This window comes from Simochromis diagramma, unplaced genomic scaffold, assembly GCF_900408965.1.
Source record: "Simochromis diagramma unplaced genomic scaffold, fSimDia1.1 OVJJ01000802.1, whole genome shotgun sequence".
NCBI lineage: Eukaryota > Metazoa > Chordata > Actinopteri > Cichliformes > Cichlidae > Simochromis > Simochromis diagramma.
The window spans coordinates 16,263,494-16,277,992 of NW_024387492.1; the positions used below are offsets into that span (position 1 = coordinate 16,263,494).

Consider the following 14,499-nt stretch of genomic DNA (forward strand, 5'->3'; position numbering starts at 1 on the left):
AGGTTGACTATAGATTTTTGCCCTCACATGACATATAAGAGTGGCAGAATAACATTGTAAAATAACCTTTAACTCCCCCAAATCAAGCTAGTTATTTTAAAGCCAGTGTGGTTTCAAAAAGTAAAAAGCAAATTAGTCATTTAATGGTGCGATTCTGTTTCAATTAAAGATAATTGCTTGATGTGCTTCACACCTCCCACACTGTGTTGCTTATCTTGTGGTAAATAACACGAGCGGCGGTGATAATATTTGGCATATAAAGCTTTCCATTAGATGCATAGCTTCCAAACATGTCTGGTTGTTTGGAAGCTATGTATTTTTACATTTAATGTCAGCTCAACCCGCTCATTAGCTGTGGCCAACCAACTGTTGCATTTGTTACCGGTCAAATTTGGTTGTTGTTCAAGCAAAAACCAACCTGTGTGCAACCAGTTCTCTGGAAGCAAACATCAGCTACAACTGCTTAGTTCAGATGTAGTCTTCCCCCAGAGTGAATAATGTATAAAACAAAATTATGCGATGAGTCATTTTAAATGAGCTTTCTAAATACTACCCCCCTAAGGAAAACTTATTGCTCTCATTTCTCTGAAGTCCTGAAGAGCTGACCTTTGCATATGAATCTCAGTCTGAAATGGAGATAACAAGAACAAGATGCTCTTTAATGGAGAGTAGTAGTTGTTAAGTGCTATGGTTAATATATGAAACATATTTTTACTACACAGGTTATTCTTGTAATAAATCAACAGAAAGATAAAATCGTATGTAAAAGCTGTTTACTTGGCTACTAATTAATTGATTCTGACCTCCTTACCTTTCTGTGACCACCTGGTCGTATTGTGCCATGTGGGTGTGTAGATAGAGACGTCAATAGCTAATGCATTTATACTAATGCATGACAAGCTACAAATAATCAATATGAAATGGTTTTTCACCGCTGCACTGAGTAGACTTTGACCGCTTAATTGATATCTTCCTATAATGGTCTTCAGTGGAAGATGTCTAGCAGTGACTGTGACTTTTGTTAATGTGAGGCTGTTCTCGTGTGATGTTACCTTCCCGTAGAGCTGGTCTCTCAAGGTCTTGATTTCCATGATGAAACCACTCTGCATGTGTAATCCGAGAGGCCTTTATCTCCTCCAAGTTTTTGATTAGATCACTTCTGAATAAAGTGGTTGAGGCCAAAATTATTATTAAGGCTCAAAGTTTTGAATGTTTCAATATGGATTAACCCGGAAACATGGCTGTTTAAGTCGAATCCCTTAGTTGTGAAGTAATAGAACTAAATTGTCGCAAAGTCCAGTTGTGCTAACGTAATCATGTATTTAAGATCCAGACGCTGCCCTGGTAAGCTTCAAAGTATTTAACCAGCATTGCAGTCTTGTACAGTGTTTTCTTCAGGAGGCATTCAACAGCTGGCAATGTTGGCCCTTTAGCTTAGCTCCTGCAATGAAGATGAAGGTAGAAGTCTTTATGTGCAAACTTTTATCCAATGAAATGAGAACTGTAAGCCATTCTCTGTGCACTTTTTGTTGTTGTAATGTTATAGATGATTTTTCTCCTTGCTTGTGGCAAGTTCTCATGTCGCCGCACTGTTAAAGGGAGCTTTTCAACCAAGCAGCATTTTACTTATGGGTGTGTCTTTGCTGTCTGACTATACCCTGTTTGCTTTTTTTGGATGAGTGCATGCAGGTGAATCTCTATAGCTTATGCATATGTTAGGTCCCTCTGTGTTGCCAAAGACGTATACAAAAAGGCACCAAGGTGTGACCACAGATAGATTGGCTAGTAGAATTATTTGCTGAATCATTACAATTTTGACAAAATGTAATCTTCGTTTTTTCGCCTTAGTGTGACCAAGTGTAGACACTACGCTACAGGAGAACACTAAACTACAAATACATGACTTGGATATTCCCACTAGACTGAAAATTAGTATAATAAAAGCACCACGGTAGGGCTGTTCGATATAACGATATATATATAAAAACGTCTATCGTTTAATTTTACGCTATCGTTTGTTTCGTGGTGTCGCAAAATAAACTGTTTACAGCAATATTTTTTTCATCGTTTTGATGGTCACTGTAGTGGCTATATTAATTTTGTAAAGTTCTCTCTTTCTCTTATATGTAATATAACCACACTATGGATGGACAAGCGCCTGTTTTTATGCGTTGTGGTTAGCAACAACGACGGTAACAGCATCGCGTGTCCGCTTGTTTATGTTCCACATAAACCTTTCACAATAAAGCTCAAGATCCTGTTGAGACTTTTCAGAATAAACTGAATCATGTGAAAGAGCAGATTATTTACGGATGAGAAGTAAAAAAGAGCCGCCAGGTGCTAAAAAATAAACCTTAGACTCAAACGTTATAACAGGCTTTTCCCCGCAGCACGCTGTGTAATAAATACTCACAAAGAAAACTGCGTCCTTTACAACTTATGTCTAAAAATGTGTAGTTTCATGCATCGGTTAAAACACTCGACTCCAGCTACACTACACCCGAAAGACGAGCTGCCCGAGATTCACAGAATTTACAGAAAATGTTACATTTTTGTGATTTATATCGTTATCAGGATGATAGAATTCTTATATCGTGATATGAGATTTTGGTCATATCGCACAGCCCTACACCACGGTGTCCACAGCTGCCTCTGTGCAAGTCCGCAAGGGAACAGAACCCTGACCTAATAATGCAGACACATTCTTGTTGACACGAAATCAAGAGTGATGCACCACTGAATAGAAGTTGGGCAAAATATTGATACCCAGCATATTGTATTGTTTTCTTCTGACCCCAAATATCAATATTTTTATTGAAGCCTCAGGCGCTCTGAATGGATCCCCCTGCAGATTTAAAACAGTGACTTGGGGTCACTGTTTCCTACTTGTGGTGGTGCTTAGCAAATGAGTGAAAGTTAACCAACATGCAGTAACAAAGAAGGAACTCACAAAAAATGGCAGATAAGAGAGGAAAGAAAATCAGGGAGCTAATTAAGTAATAATGATAAACATACTCTGACAACACATGCCAGTGATTTAAAACATAATTGTTACTGATATAAAAAAAAAAAAAAGGAACGTCATAAAACACACCAAAACTCTTTTCACTGCAGCAGCTTTGTCAGTGAACAGAAATCTTTCATGTGTCTTTGTGCATTACAATGAACGACTCTGTGTTTAAGTGCATCTTTACAGAGTGCAGATGGTGGCGTGTGTTTTGTGTCAATGAGACTGCAGCGTCATGATTCAGTCACACACAGACAGTTCTGATGACTTTACTACAAGAAAGGATGAACTTGGGATTTCTGAAGCAAATATATCAACTGGTGTGGCTGCTCTGGACATCTTGTTTGGATTTAAGAACTGCGGCGGCTGTCACATTTCATCCGCTCAAGCCTTCAAAGGATTGAAATATTTGTGCTTTCTGGCAGTTTAGTCTTTATTTAAGGCAGTCCACGGGTCTTTATTTAGCTGCTAGTGGGTGTATTATTCTTATCTTCTCTGACCCTCAGACTGTCTTTTTATATATATATTTATATATATATTTATAAATATATAAATAAACAGAAGAAATGCCAGTAATGCTGTGCCTGTGAGGAAAAGCTTAATATTTTAGAACTGAACTAAACAAAAAGACGTATCAGTTTGTCGTGCTTACAGATCTTTCTCAGGTTTTTGTTCATTTTATTTAATTTCCTGCGATTTATTTAGATTCTTATTGACAGCAGATTGAGACACCTAAAATATTATCTGATGAACCTGATAAATCATTTGCTTGTTTATGATAACCGGCCAATTTTTTGCACAGCTTTTTTTTATTTTTATTATTATTATTATTGGTCTTGGTGAGGCTCTGTGGCTCTTTTATACATTTTGAACCAATTTGAAATCAGTTCCAGCAGTGCACCCAGCTGAGTGGGATTAGTGTATAAGTAGAACGAAATACCTTGTTGCAGGAACATTTTGTATTGCTTTGTTTTGCAAGACAATACTACCATTTTTAACACATCCGGGGGCTCTAAAGACATTCCCTGGCCAGTTTGATTTACCAGAATCACAGCTACCAAAGACATGGTGCTTTTTTATCAAGAATGAAAAAAGTGAATGGAAGTTAATTAAGTTGTGGTTAAAAAGAAGAAACTCTCAGAGGGGAAGCAAATTAGAGAGCTCATTTGTCACATTACTAAAGCTGAGTAAAAAATGATAAAATGTAAAACCCTCCTAAACACCAACAAACTGAATAAGTACACATTTGCAGCCTTTGTTCAGTATTCTTCTTAAGTTAGCAGATCTTGTATAATCACGATACCAGCATGTTTGGTTGATTGATTAAACTAAACATATTGACTATTGATGTTTGCCCTTCGGTTCAGGTGTATTGTTGCCCCCAGCTATTCCCCAAGCAGTATCGAAGTTGAAGTTATGGATTTTGAAACGTGTTGGCTGCAGCGGTAGGACGAAATTTTAACTTTCAGGGTGAAAGTTCTTCAATCCGTTTTCACCTTTTTCACTGGTACCTACATAACTCAACTCAATTTTTAGAGGTTTCCATTAGGACATAGGTGTCAAACTCTGGCCCGCGGGCCAAATTTGGCCCGCAGCCTAATTACATTTGGCCCGCGAAGCCATACCAAATTACTATTAGAGATGGCCTACTGGTATTATACAGCTAATATATATATTGTTTAGTATTAAGCTTTGCTTGTTCCATATTCAGTTTTTCAGCAAAACTTGTTTGAGTCCATAAAAAAAGATTCATTCTTACATCTAGAGGAAGATTTTTTTTTTTTCAATAAATATTAATGTTAGCCCGTGACTTTGTTCCAGTTTTGAATTTTGGCCCACTGTGTATTTGAGTTTGACACCCCTGCATTAGGAGATAATACCTGGTACCAAGTGCTTATTTCTTTTAGGACCTACTGAGCCGGGGTTTCAAGAGATCTGTGCCAATCTGAAAATGGGACATTTACAGACTGCATGCCACAGATTGGCCAGTCCATGGCATCGCTCAATAGTCATGAGAACGTCTCCTTCACAGAAATCAAATGAGGAAAATGGTTGCAAACAAACAACACCGGTTCAATGATCACCATACCATCACCTCGATGTCGTCCATTGTTGTGGCATGTGTCGCATCCAAATGACATCATGCGACTTTCGGCCATGTTGCTATAATGACCCTAAGTACACTGAGGTGGTCCTCAATTGTAATGGAAAATGATCAAAGCCATCAATAGAGTGGAGCTGAGTAGGTACAAGTGAAAGAGTGGCACTTCATCAACCATTTGCCAACCTTTAGGGGAATTCACATTTTACTCTTGTGACTGGTGGTTGGCAGATTGTCACCGACCAGTCTCTAAGCTTGCTCAACTGGGGCCTAATTCAGCACCACTGCTAATGGAGCTACAAGCTAGGGCCTCATTCCTTGTTTGAGTTTGAGTTGAGAGTTGTGCAATAGAACATGTAGAAGTTTCCACTCCTGTGTCCAACACATTTGTCGTGAGCTACCTACTGCATTTTATTATTCTCCGATTCCGCCACACTTTTCCCCCTCGTTTGTTCATTTTTAAACTACGAGGTTTGCCTTCCTGATTGTTTTGCTTGCCAGTTTTGGCAGTGTACAGGTGTTGGAATGAAAATTTTAACATTGTGCCAAACCTTAGATACCACTGTTACCATGGGCAACTATCACGATATTGTGACATGATGTTTTTTCCCCACTTCTGCTACAGAAGTAATGATTCACCTCTGTGGCAGGATATAATTTGTCGTGTTGCATTATGCAGCAAGCCTACCCTCACCGATATCTGTGGACAAAATGCTAAAATACCTGCCACTGAACATTATGACCTTCATGGAAGATAATGTATTGCTAAGTGGATGTTTTATCAGAGTATACTTTTTTTCCTTGTTTTTAGCACAACTTCACCAATTTCCCAAAGCGCATGAAGGACAAAAGTGCTACATTAGAGTTACTGAAATGATCCGTCTGTCCTAAAAAGGAGTTTTTCTTTACAGATTATAAAACATACTCAATCTCCTCAAATACAGCTACAACGTCTTGTAAGCATGTGAATGTATAGAGTGGTTATGAGACTGAAATGTCCTACAGGAGAACAACCCTGTGTGTTCTCCAACTGCATCCACATTTTATAAAAATATGAAAACAACAGCACTTACTGTTACCTAATAACGTCCATGAAAGAAAGTGATGGGATAATTAAACTAGATTCACATCAAATGCTAAATGTGATTGATGAGTTTTGCAGAGAAGTGCTCGAGCTTGAGCCTCTTACCTCCAAACAAGCCAAAGAAAATACATGCCTAATGAGAACGAAGCCTCGAGTGGATTGGAGCTCTTCTGATATGACTTTGACATAAACACAGCCTCACACAATAACCATTAAAAGTTAAGAGTAAATAGCTTCGGCCCTCTTTATTGTCTCGCCTGGTTTGCTCGGGATTTTAATTGCAATTAGCGCAGACAGTGATTTATCGACGCGTAGTTGGGTTTCAGCGCCATGTCATGTTGGGCTAATTGGTTTGGTTAAAAAGGCGTGACAGGGAGCATCCTGGAGGTGCTGGGGCTCTCAGAAAGACAATCAGCTTCACACATCGCAAATTGGAGTTTCTCTAAACGGTATTTCCTGCACATTTTCTGTAATCTGTGCATCTCATTTTTCACCCTTTTAGATGTCATTTTTTCCTCTTCCTTCAGCCCTTTTCTCTCATTTCTTTACTTAGATTTCCCATTCTGTCTGTCTCCCTTAGCACTGTCAAAGACATATCACATGGGATTTGTCACTGTTATAATAATAACAACACTCAGTTGCTCTTAAGTTTTTTATGAGCTGCCTTGGTTTATCTCCTCTCTTATCAAGTGAGGATCTGCCACGACAGCCAGTTTAAAAGAGAAGTAATCATTCACTGATTACACTACATTACTCTCGTAGCAAATGGAGGCAGGAGGGCGAGCAGGGAATGTGTGTATTCCTCTTCCAGTCACATAAAATGTCAACATTTCACTGCAAGTGTTAGTGGAGACTGAACAGTGGTATTGCATCTCCTTACATATCCCTCCTGTTTCTGTTCAGCCAGTCACTGCTCCAGCAAAGAAGAGTAATCAAGGTTAAGGCGGGACCGCAGTTTTATACAGTGAGCCGATTTTGGTTGGTGAAGAGGACTATATACATAAGGTGTGGTCCTGTTAACAAGGGTGTGAGTGTTTGCGTGTCATCTGGTAGGATACCTTGGCTTGCTTAGGCAGATGAGGTAACATCTGGAGGGCCCCACAGAAATCAATACAAGCCAGGACATTTGTGGGCTGTCAACAGGGTAGAAGGGATACTGATTATCCCTTAATGCTAGAGCACGTTTTAGAATCAGAATCAGAAAGGGTTTTATTGCCAAATGTTGAGTAGGTTTACAACATTAGGAAATTGCTGCAGTGCTTAGTGCAAATATACTGTCATATAATGCTTAAATAGACATGAAAATAAAAATAAGAATAAGAATTAAAAGTGCTAAGTAGATAGATATATACATGAGTGCAGGTGGTGATCAGTGCCAAACATGGAATGATGCAGTGAACACAGCGTAGGGTCATGTGTTAGTGGTGGGAACAGTCATACGGTTATTGTTCATGTGTTCAACAGCAGAGGGGAAGAAACTGTTCTTATGGCGAGAGGTTCTGGTGCGAATGGACCGGAGCCTCCTGCCTGAGGGGAGCAGGTCAAACAGACTGTGTCCAGGGTGAGAAGGGTCAGCTGAGATCCGAGCTGCACGCCCCAGTGTCCTGGAGGTGTACAGGTCCTGCAGAGATGGGAGTCTGCAGCCAATCACCTTCTCAGCAGAGCGCACAACACGCTGCAGTCTCTGTTTGTCCCTGATAGTGGCTCCAGCGTACCACACGGTGATGGAGGAGGTGAGGATTGACTCGATGATTGCAGTGTAGAATTGCATCATCGTCCGTGTTGGCAGGTTGAATTTCTTCAGCTGCCTCAGGAAGTACATCCTATGACTAGTTTGATGATTGTCTGTGATATTAGTAGCAAGTACTTGGTAACCAGCTACAGAGGATCTGTACAGGTTTCGGCATGAAAATATCTTTCAAGTCAGTTACCTCCATTAAAAATGTGAATAATATGCATCACAAAACCAACCACAGTAACCTTGAACATAAAAAAACATGTTAAGAGTTCAGTTCCAGTTTAATGGGGATCATGGAAATGCCTTCAAATAGTTTGTTTTGCTTAGGCTGTGTGTATCAAGAATACACTTAATATAAAATCATATAAAAGAGAATAAAGAAACAGATTGGAGAAGCTACAAACTAAATGAATAAAGAAATACATTTCAAAGTCCTAAAACACCACTCTCTGATGTGACTTTTAGGTTAGAAAAGCTGCAGTCTTGTTACAGTTTATACAAATTTCCTCAATTCCTCATCGTGCTTATAACCAGGTGACAGAGAACCAGCGTAGCCTGTCTTTATCATGACTGTACCAAAGCTCGACTGTCACACTGAGCATATCTCAGGAGATGGGTGAAGATGAATAGCGGCGAGGTGAAAGCAGAGTGGCGTTGAGTAGAGCAGGAAAAGAGCAGAGTGGAACAGAAAGGCAGGAGCTAAGCCAACGACAGCGAACAACACATCCCAGATATAAAAGATGAGAGTGGGCCATAGATAGCTCAGCAAAGCCGCGGTTGCGAGCAGAAAACCTCATTTGTTAAAATGGGGTTCAGCCAGCAAGATGTCAAGAGACAGGATACCACATTATACAAAAAGTTACACAATGCCAGTTAAGCCACTTAGCACACGGTATGAGTGAAGCAGTGTTTATTCTCTGAGAATAACTCACCGAGGTTTACTGGCCAGACTTACACACTTAGACAATCATTTGAACTTTGAATTGATCTTTTATCATTTGTGTATAGTGAGGGTATATGTGCTGGCATGGGTTAGGTTCATAGCATTTAACAGAATTTCCACACAGTATGATGAAAAGGTTCCAAAGTTAAATTTATCTTTCACCGATTAAATATAACACAGTAAAACATATCTGGAAAAATAAAACATTGAAGATGACTAAAAATGTCCTGCAGCTCATTTAATATTTACTCTTGGTTCCCAACAATCACATGGCTATACTTAAATTATTATTATTATTTTTTTAATGTAACCGTAGACCTCCAAATCACGTAAGTGATCACACGTAAGTCCTACCACAGTTCAACAGAAGTATTAACAGTTTTCATACCGTAATAATAGTAGTTATCAATTTTTTTTGAAAGAATAACTGTAAATACATAAATAAATAAAAGTGTTACACAATCAAAAATAACAATCACATTTATATAAATTTACTGGGTTTGCTTTAGAGGACGGACAATTACCGCACCTCTAATTTCATAAATGAATCTACTTTACAGATTAGAAGAAAGCAGAAATCTGATAGAAAAGTGTTACATTAAAGCTAATTCATTTTGCCTAAATTAAGTTTTTAAAATCCTTAATGCTGTAAGTTTAAAAAAAAAAACAACCTCACATGGGCATTTATAAAACATAACAAACGAAAAGTAGCTAATGCTAAATCAAGCCAGAGCTCAGAGCTAGCGACCAACCAGCAGCCTCGGTATCAGCAATCAAAACTATTATGAGGAAAATCATTTATTTATTAAGAGTGTAAAAAGAAAAAAAAAGGTAGACATATAAACATACTGGTAAATGATCTAACTTATTGCAATTTGGGGGAAAGTAAAGTTTAATATATTTTAAATATGAAAATAACATTTTAAATTTAGGAAAAAGTTTATTTTTGTTTGTATATGCTGTCAGTTACAGGCAGGGGAAAAAAGGAAACTGGCCTACAAAATTGCAATCAGTGCATCTCTGTAAGTAGCTTTTAGAGTGAACAGCAACATATAGGTTTGGTATATTACTTTAGCTGTTTAATCTGAAAAGAAAATTAAATTTAAAAAAAAAAAGCTTCATGAAGTTTGGTTGATCAGAAATACTTTATCTCCGTCTGGAACCTGAAAGGTCCTTTTCCTCTCTGAAAACGTCAAAACTCAAACCGTTTACAGCACTGAGTTTGAGAAACAGTTATTAAATGCATTTTTTACTATTGATTATTTTAACTTAGTTAAGCCTTTAAAGCATGTTTTCAAGCAAAACTGACTAAATGTTTCCTATTTGTGGATTTTCACTTCTGAAAATACTAAAAAGGCAAAATAATTAATTGACTAATCAATAATTAAGCTCACTGTGGCAGCTTTAGTACAGCTAAACATTTTCAAATGAAGCCCAGATATTATTGTTATATGTGAACTAAATCATAGTACTAGTATTTAGTAAAATACCAGCCATGTTTTTCACACTGCTGGGTGACACATCTGAGGCGGCACATTCCCTGTAGATGTTAGACTCGACTCTGAAAACAGCATCAGGGTACTGAAGTTGAGCAGAAATGAAAAGTCTGCCTTTTTCATTCTCTTCGTTGTCTCGCTTATATCTCCTCCTCCTCTCTTTTTGTGTCTTATGGAGGTTTGACAGAAGTTTCTCTCATCCCTGCTGGCAGCAGTTGCCATGGTTGTATCAGTGCCTCTGAATTACATGCAATGATATTTCCATGGACACAGATCAGGAGGACACTGTTCTTTGAGATGTAGGAGGGAGGCAGCTTACCAATGTCAGCAGATCTCTGTGTTGGACTGAAGGAGACTGAGTGAACGGGATGTTAAACAGAGAGGAGTAGGAAACAGAAAAGGAGGGAGAGTGCTAACCAGGGACAGTTTTATGTTTTAGTACAAATTTAGCTTTTCAGTTCACCTAAGTTTAGTTTATGCAACAGCCACCTGAAGGTATGGTGGGGTCTCCACAATAATATAGAGAAACCCAATGAGCTGCACTTGGCAAAAGTGGAAAGGTAGAGCTCCCTTTTAACAGGTAGAAACCTTCAGCAGATCAGAGCTCAGGGAGCAGCAGCCATTTCTATGGTGCATTTAGCAGAATATCATCACAGCTGAGCACATGGTGGGGATTGATATTTCCAACTAAGATTGCAAGCTTATATGTATATATATGACACACACATACACACACACACACACACACACACACACACACACACACACACACATACACACACATATATACTTAAATGATACTGGCTCCTTAAATTTTACTGGCATCAGCCCTAAAAACCGTGATGAAAACCTTAAATGAGAGGAAAAAATTAAATAATTGGAAATAAAAACAGCAGAAGAACACTTCTAGTTAAAAATAATCCACAGATATGTCTGAAATGTAGCTCATAAAGGATTTATTTATGCAATTTGGTATATTCTAACATCAGAGATACCATTGCCTCATGGTGGCCTTGCTGGTGAATAACTGATTAAATATAAATTGCTATAATTCCTTAGCAGTTAAAACATTTTTTTTAAATCTCATAAATTAAAGCTGATTACTTAATACCAGATCAGTTGCGGTGGCACAGAGACTCAAAGGTAGAAGACACATAAAACAAAGTTCTTCAATGGCATGGCGACATAGCTTTATTTTAAAGGGTCAGTAGACCTGTGTAGTTAGGTGAAGAGTACTTTAAAAAAAATATAAATAATGTAATTAATAGATAGTTTAGCAAAGCTCGTTTGAGTTTCAGCTCACAGCTTGGTGATTCAATTCTGGCAGCTGTTTCTTGATCTTATCACTGAGCAATGGTTTCCTCTGATTTAGCAGAATATTTTTAGCAAATGATCATTGATCTGTTTAAGATGCCAGCAGCGATGTGGTTCGATTTCTCGTCTACCAAATCCCGGTCTTATTTTCTCACAGTTTCCCAGTGAAGGGGAAAATCTTTGTCTCAACATAAAGGTACTCTCAAACGGCCGTCACATAAAGCTGACATTCCCATTCCTTTCTTTTAATCCATCTCCTTCACTGTCATTGTAACCTCGGTAATGCTCCTTTTCATAACTCATCTTTCTTCACCCTGTTTGACAGCAGGGACTCAGCCTGAAGATAAAAAGCCCTCCTGCATTTTCTCCTTCTTGACCTCCTTTTGCTTCTTGAACGACAAATCACTGACAACTGCAGATGGTGCTAATGGTCACACCTGAAGGCAGAGTGTCCATAATACAATATGCAGAGGGCAGAATAACAAAGTGCGAAGCTGCATCTGACTGCAGCTCTTCTGTCAGATCTCCCACTGACTGTCCATCTGTGTGTGGCAGACTGACCACAGTCTGTGTACTTGAGGCCAGTATGACCTGATTAATTTTCAATATCATACTTTTGTGGTCAACTGATGATAACTGATGATATGTATATAATTTTTTAATTTTTTTTAGAAGTTGCTGAAAACTTCCTGGATCCCAGGGTTGCTTGATTTATCTGTCAATGATTTCAGATGATTTACAAAATTAAGATTTACTATTTCATAACTACACAGAAAAAATATTGTAAAGAAAAGGTCCAACTACAAGTACCACAGTGGCCAAAATGCAAGACAGACCCCACTCTTAAGAGCTGTTCTCAAATGCTTTTTACTTCTTAATTAGACATAGGTGTAAAAAACAAAACAAAATAAAAATACAAATAATTTATATCCTTAGTTTTCCTGTTTGTTAGGTGTGTAAAAATTGTCATCACAATTGCGTTTTGAGGCTTGGATGGTGTTTATTGAAACGTTAGTCTTGTGGACCACAGTCTACAAGGCTGCATTGGCAACTGCTTTCAAAAAGTTCTGTTTTTATTGTAATACCTATACTGATTTCTTAAATCTTGTCTCCAGTGACGGAGCCCAGTGCCCATAAAATGATACTTATGAGCAAAAAACTAAACTAAAACTAAACATTTTCAAAGAATAAAAACTAAACTAAAAGAAGCAAACGTACTTACTGCAACTTACTGAAATTGAAATTTCAAAATAAAGAAATAAAAATAGAAATAAATAAGAAAATACAAAACCTTAATCATTATTTAACAGATGGAAAATATGGGTAATTGCTAATAATTAAACAGCTAATGTTAAGGGTGTACAACATTTATGATTGTTTAATACTGAAATACTTTTGTTGTTGAAATAGAGCTTTCCTGACCTCAGAAATATTTTTATTTTTATTTTATGAAGCCCTGGGTTTCAGACTTTAAGATGCTTTGCCAAGCTTGTCGTGCTGCTGTTCATGTGTTCAGCTGCTAGTGGTGGGAGGGGCTTGAAGCATGCCTGTCTGCAGGGGTGCTCTGTGTTTGTAGCTGTAACATGTTAGTTAGCAACAAGTTGCTGCCAGGTTAACTGCTTCCTTTTCCTCCTTTTACTGTTTATGCTAAATTGGCTGATTGTATCCTGGTTGCAATGCTTTTAAATGGACATTTACAGGTAAAAAACAGTTGCGTACACAGGAGCCTGCCAGTTGTGCTACTTTTGCATGAAACCCTTTTTTGCTAGCAACCAAGCATATTTTAATCTGTCATCCAGTTCATTTTTTTAGCCAGTATGTAAACTTAAAAGGGTAAAAAGACAAAAAATATAAAGTGTTCTGTTATACCACACTCCCCTCAGCATTCATCCTGTCCCTAATATCTTCTCTGAATAATAATGTATATAATAAATCAGACAGAACTCTCTCCAAGATCTCTCTCTGTCATTTTTAACACTAAAATCTCTAGCAGGTGTCTAACCTTGAATTTTCCTTTAAGTGGAATAAACTTAAACTAGACTTCTTTATACCCTCTGGAGTTTTTGTTTTAACTTTATTTTTTGATGGTTTTAGCACTTTTTTTCATTGATTAATTGATGTGTCCTAGTTCTGCTAAGTGTTGCGTTATCTCAGATGAGCTGTTCCTTTTAGGTTATCCCCACATTCTTTACTCCACAAAGGAAGGATGAAAATGTTGTGGGATTTAAGAATATTTAGATTTCAGTTAGAATAAAGAAAGACTTCCATTTTGTAGTGTAAAAATTTCTACAAGCGACCTGTTATTCCAGCAAAATGACATCCTCCTGGAACATTGTGGAAATAACCACATGCAAAAATGAGGAGCTGTAAGAGTGGTGCTTCACATCTGACATGTGTCCTTGTTGTTCTGGATGCTGTTTTTTGACTCAGGTGCTCCTCGCGCGCTGTGCTACACTCAAACAACACAAGTTTCATCTTGACGGTTTTCTCATTTGTTCATCTGTCTGCTGAGTGTGTGGCACCGCTGCTGTGCGCTTATTAATAATACATCCTCAGCGTCTTTGTAGTGACAAGAGCCCTCAGACCGGTAATGTTGCGAAAGCAGACTAGCTCTGCTGTAACGCTCAAACTGATCAAGAGTTTACACAAAGCTTTTGCCTTCCAGAGAAAAACATTGTAGACATTGTGGACATGAAGGCCACTCGGTTGGTTTGTACAAGCTCTGCAGAGGCAGGAGCTGTGTTTGTGTGAAAAAATACTAAAGTGAATGTGTCTGTGAGTTTTAGCTTTAACAGATAGTTTGGGGATTACACTGC

The 14,499-nt window shown here is 38.1% G+C and overlaps 1 protein-coding gene across 2 annotated transcripts in view; it reads left to right on the plus strand.

Moving 5' to 3' along the window:
* The window catches only part of aven (apoptosis, caspase activation inhibitor), a 37,496-nt gene that overhangs the window by 19,473 nt on the left and 3,524 nt on the right, over positions 1 to 14,499 (plus strand). The window lies entirely within an intron of this gene.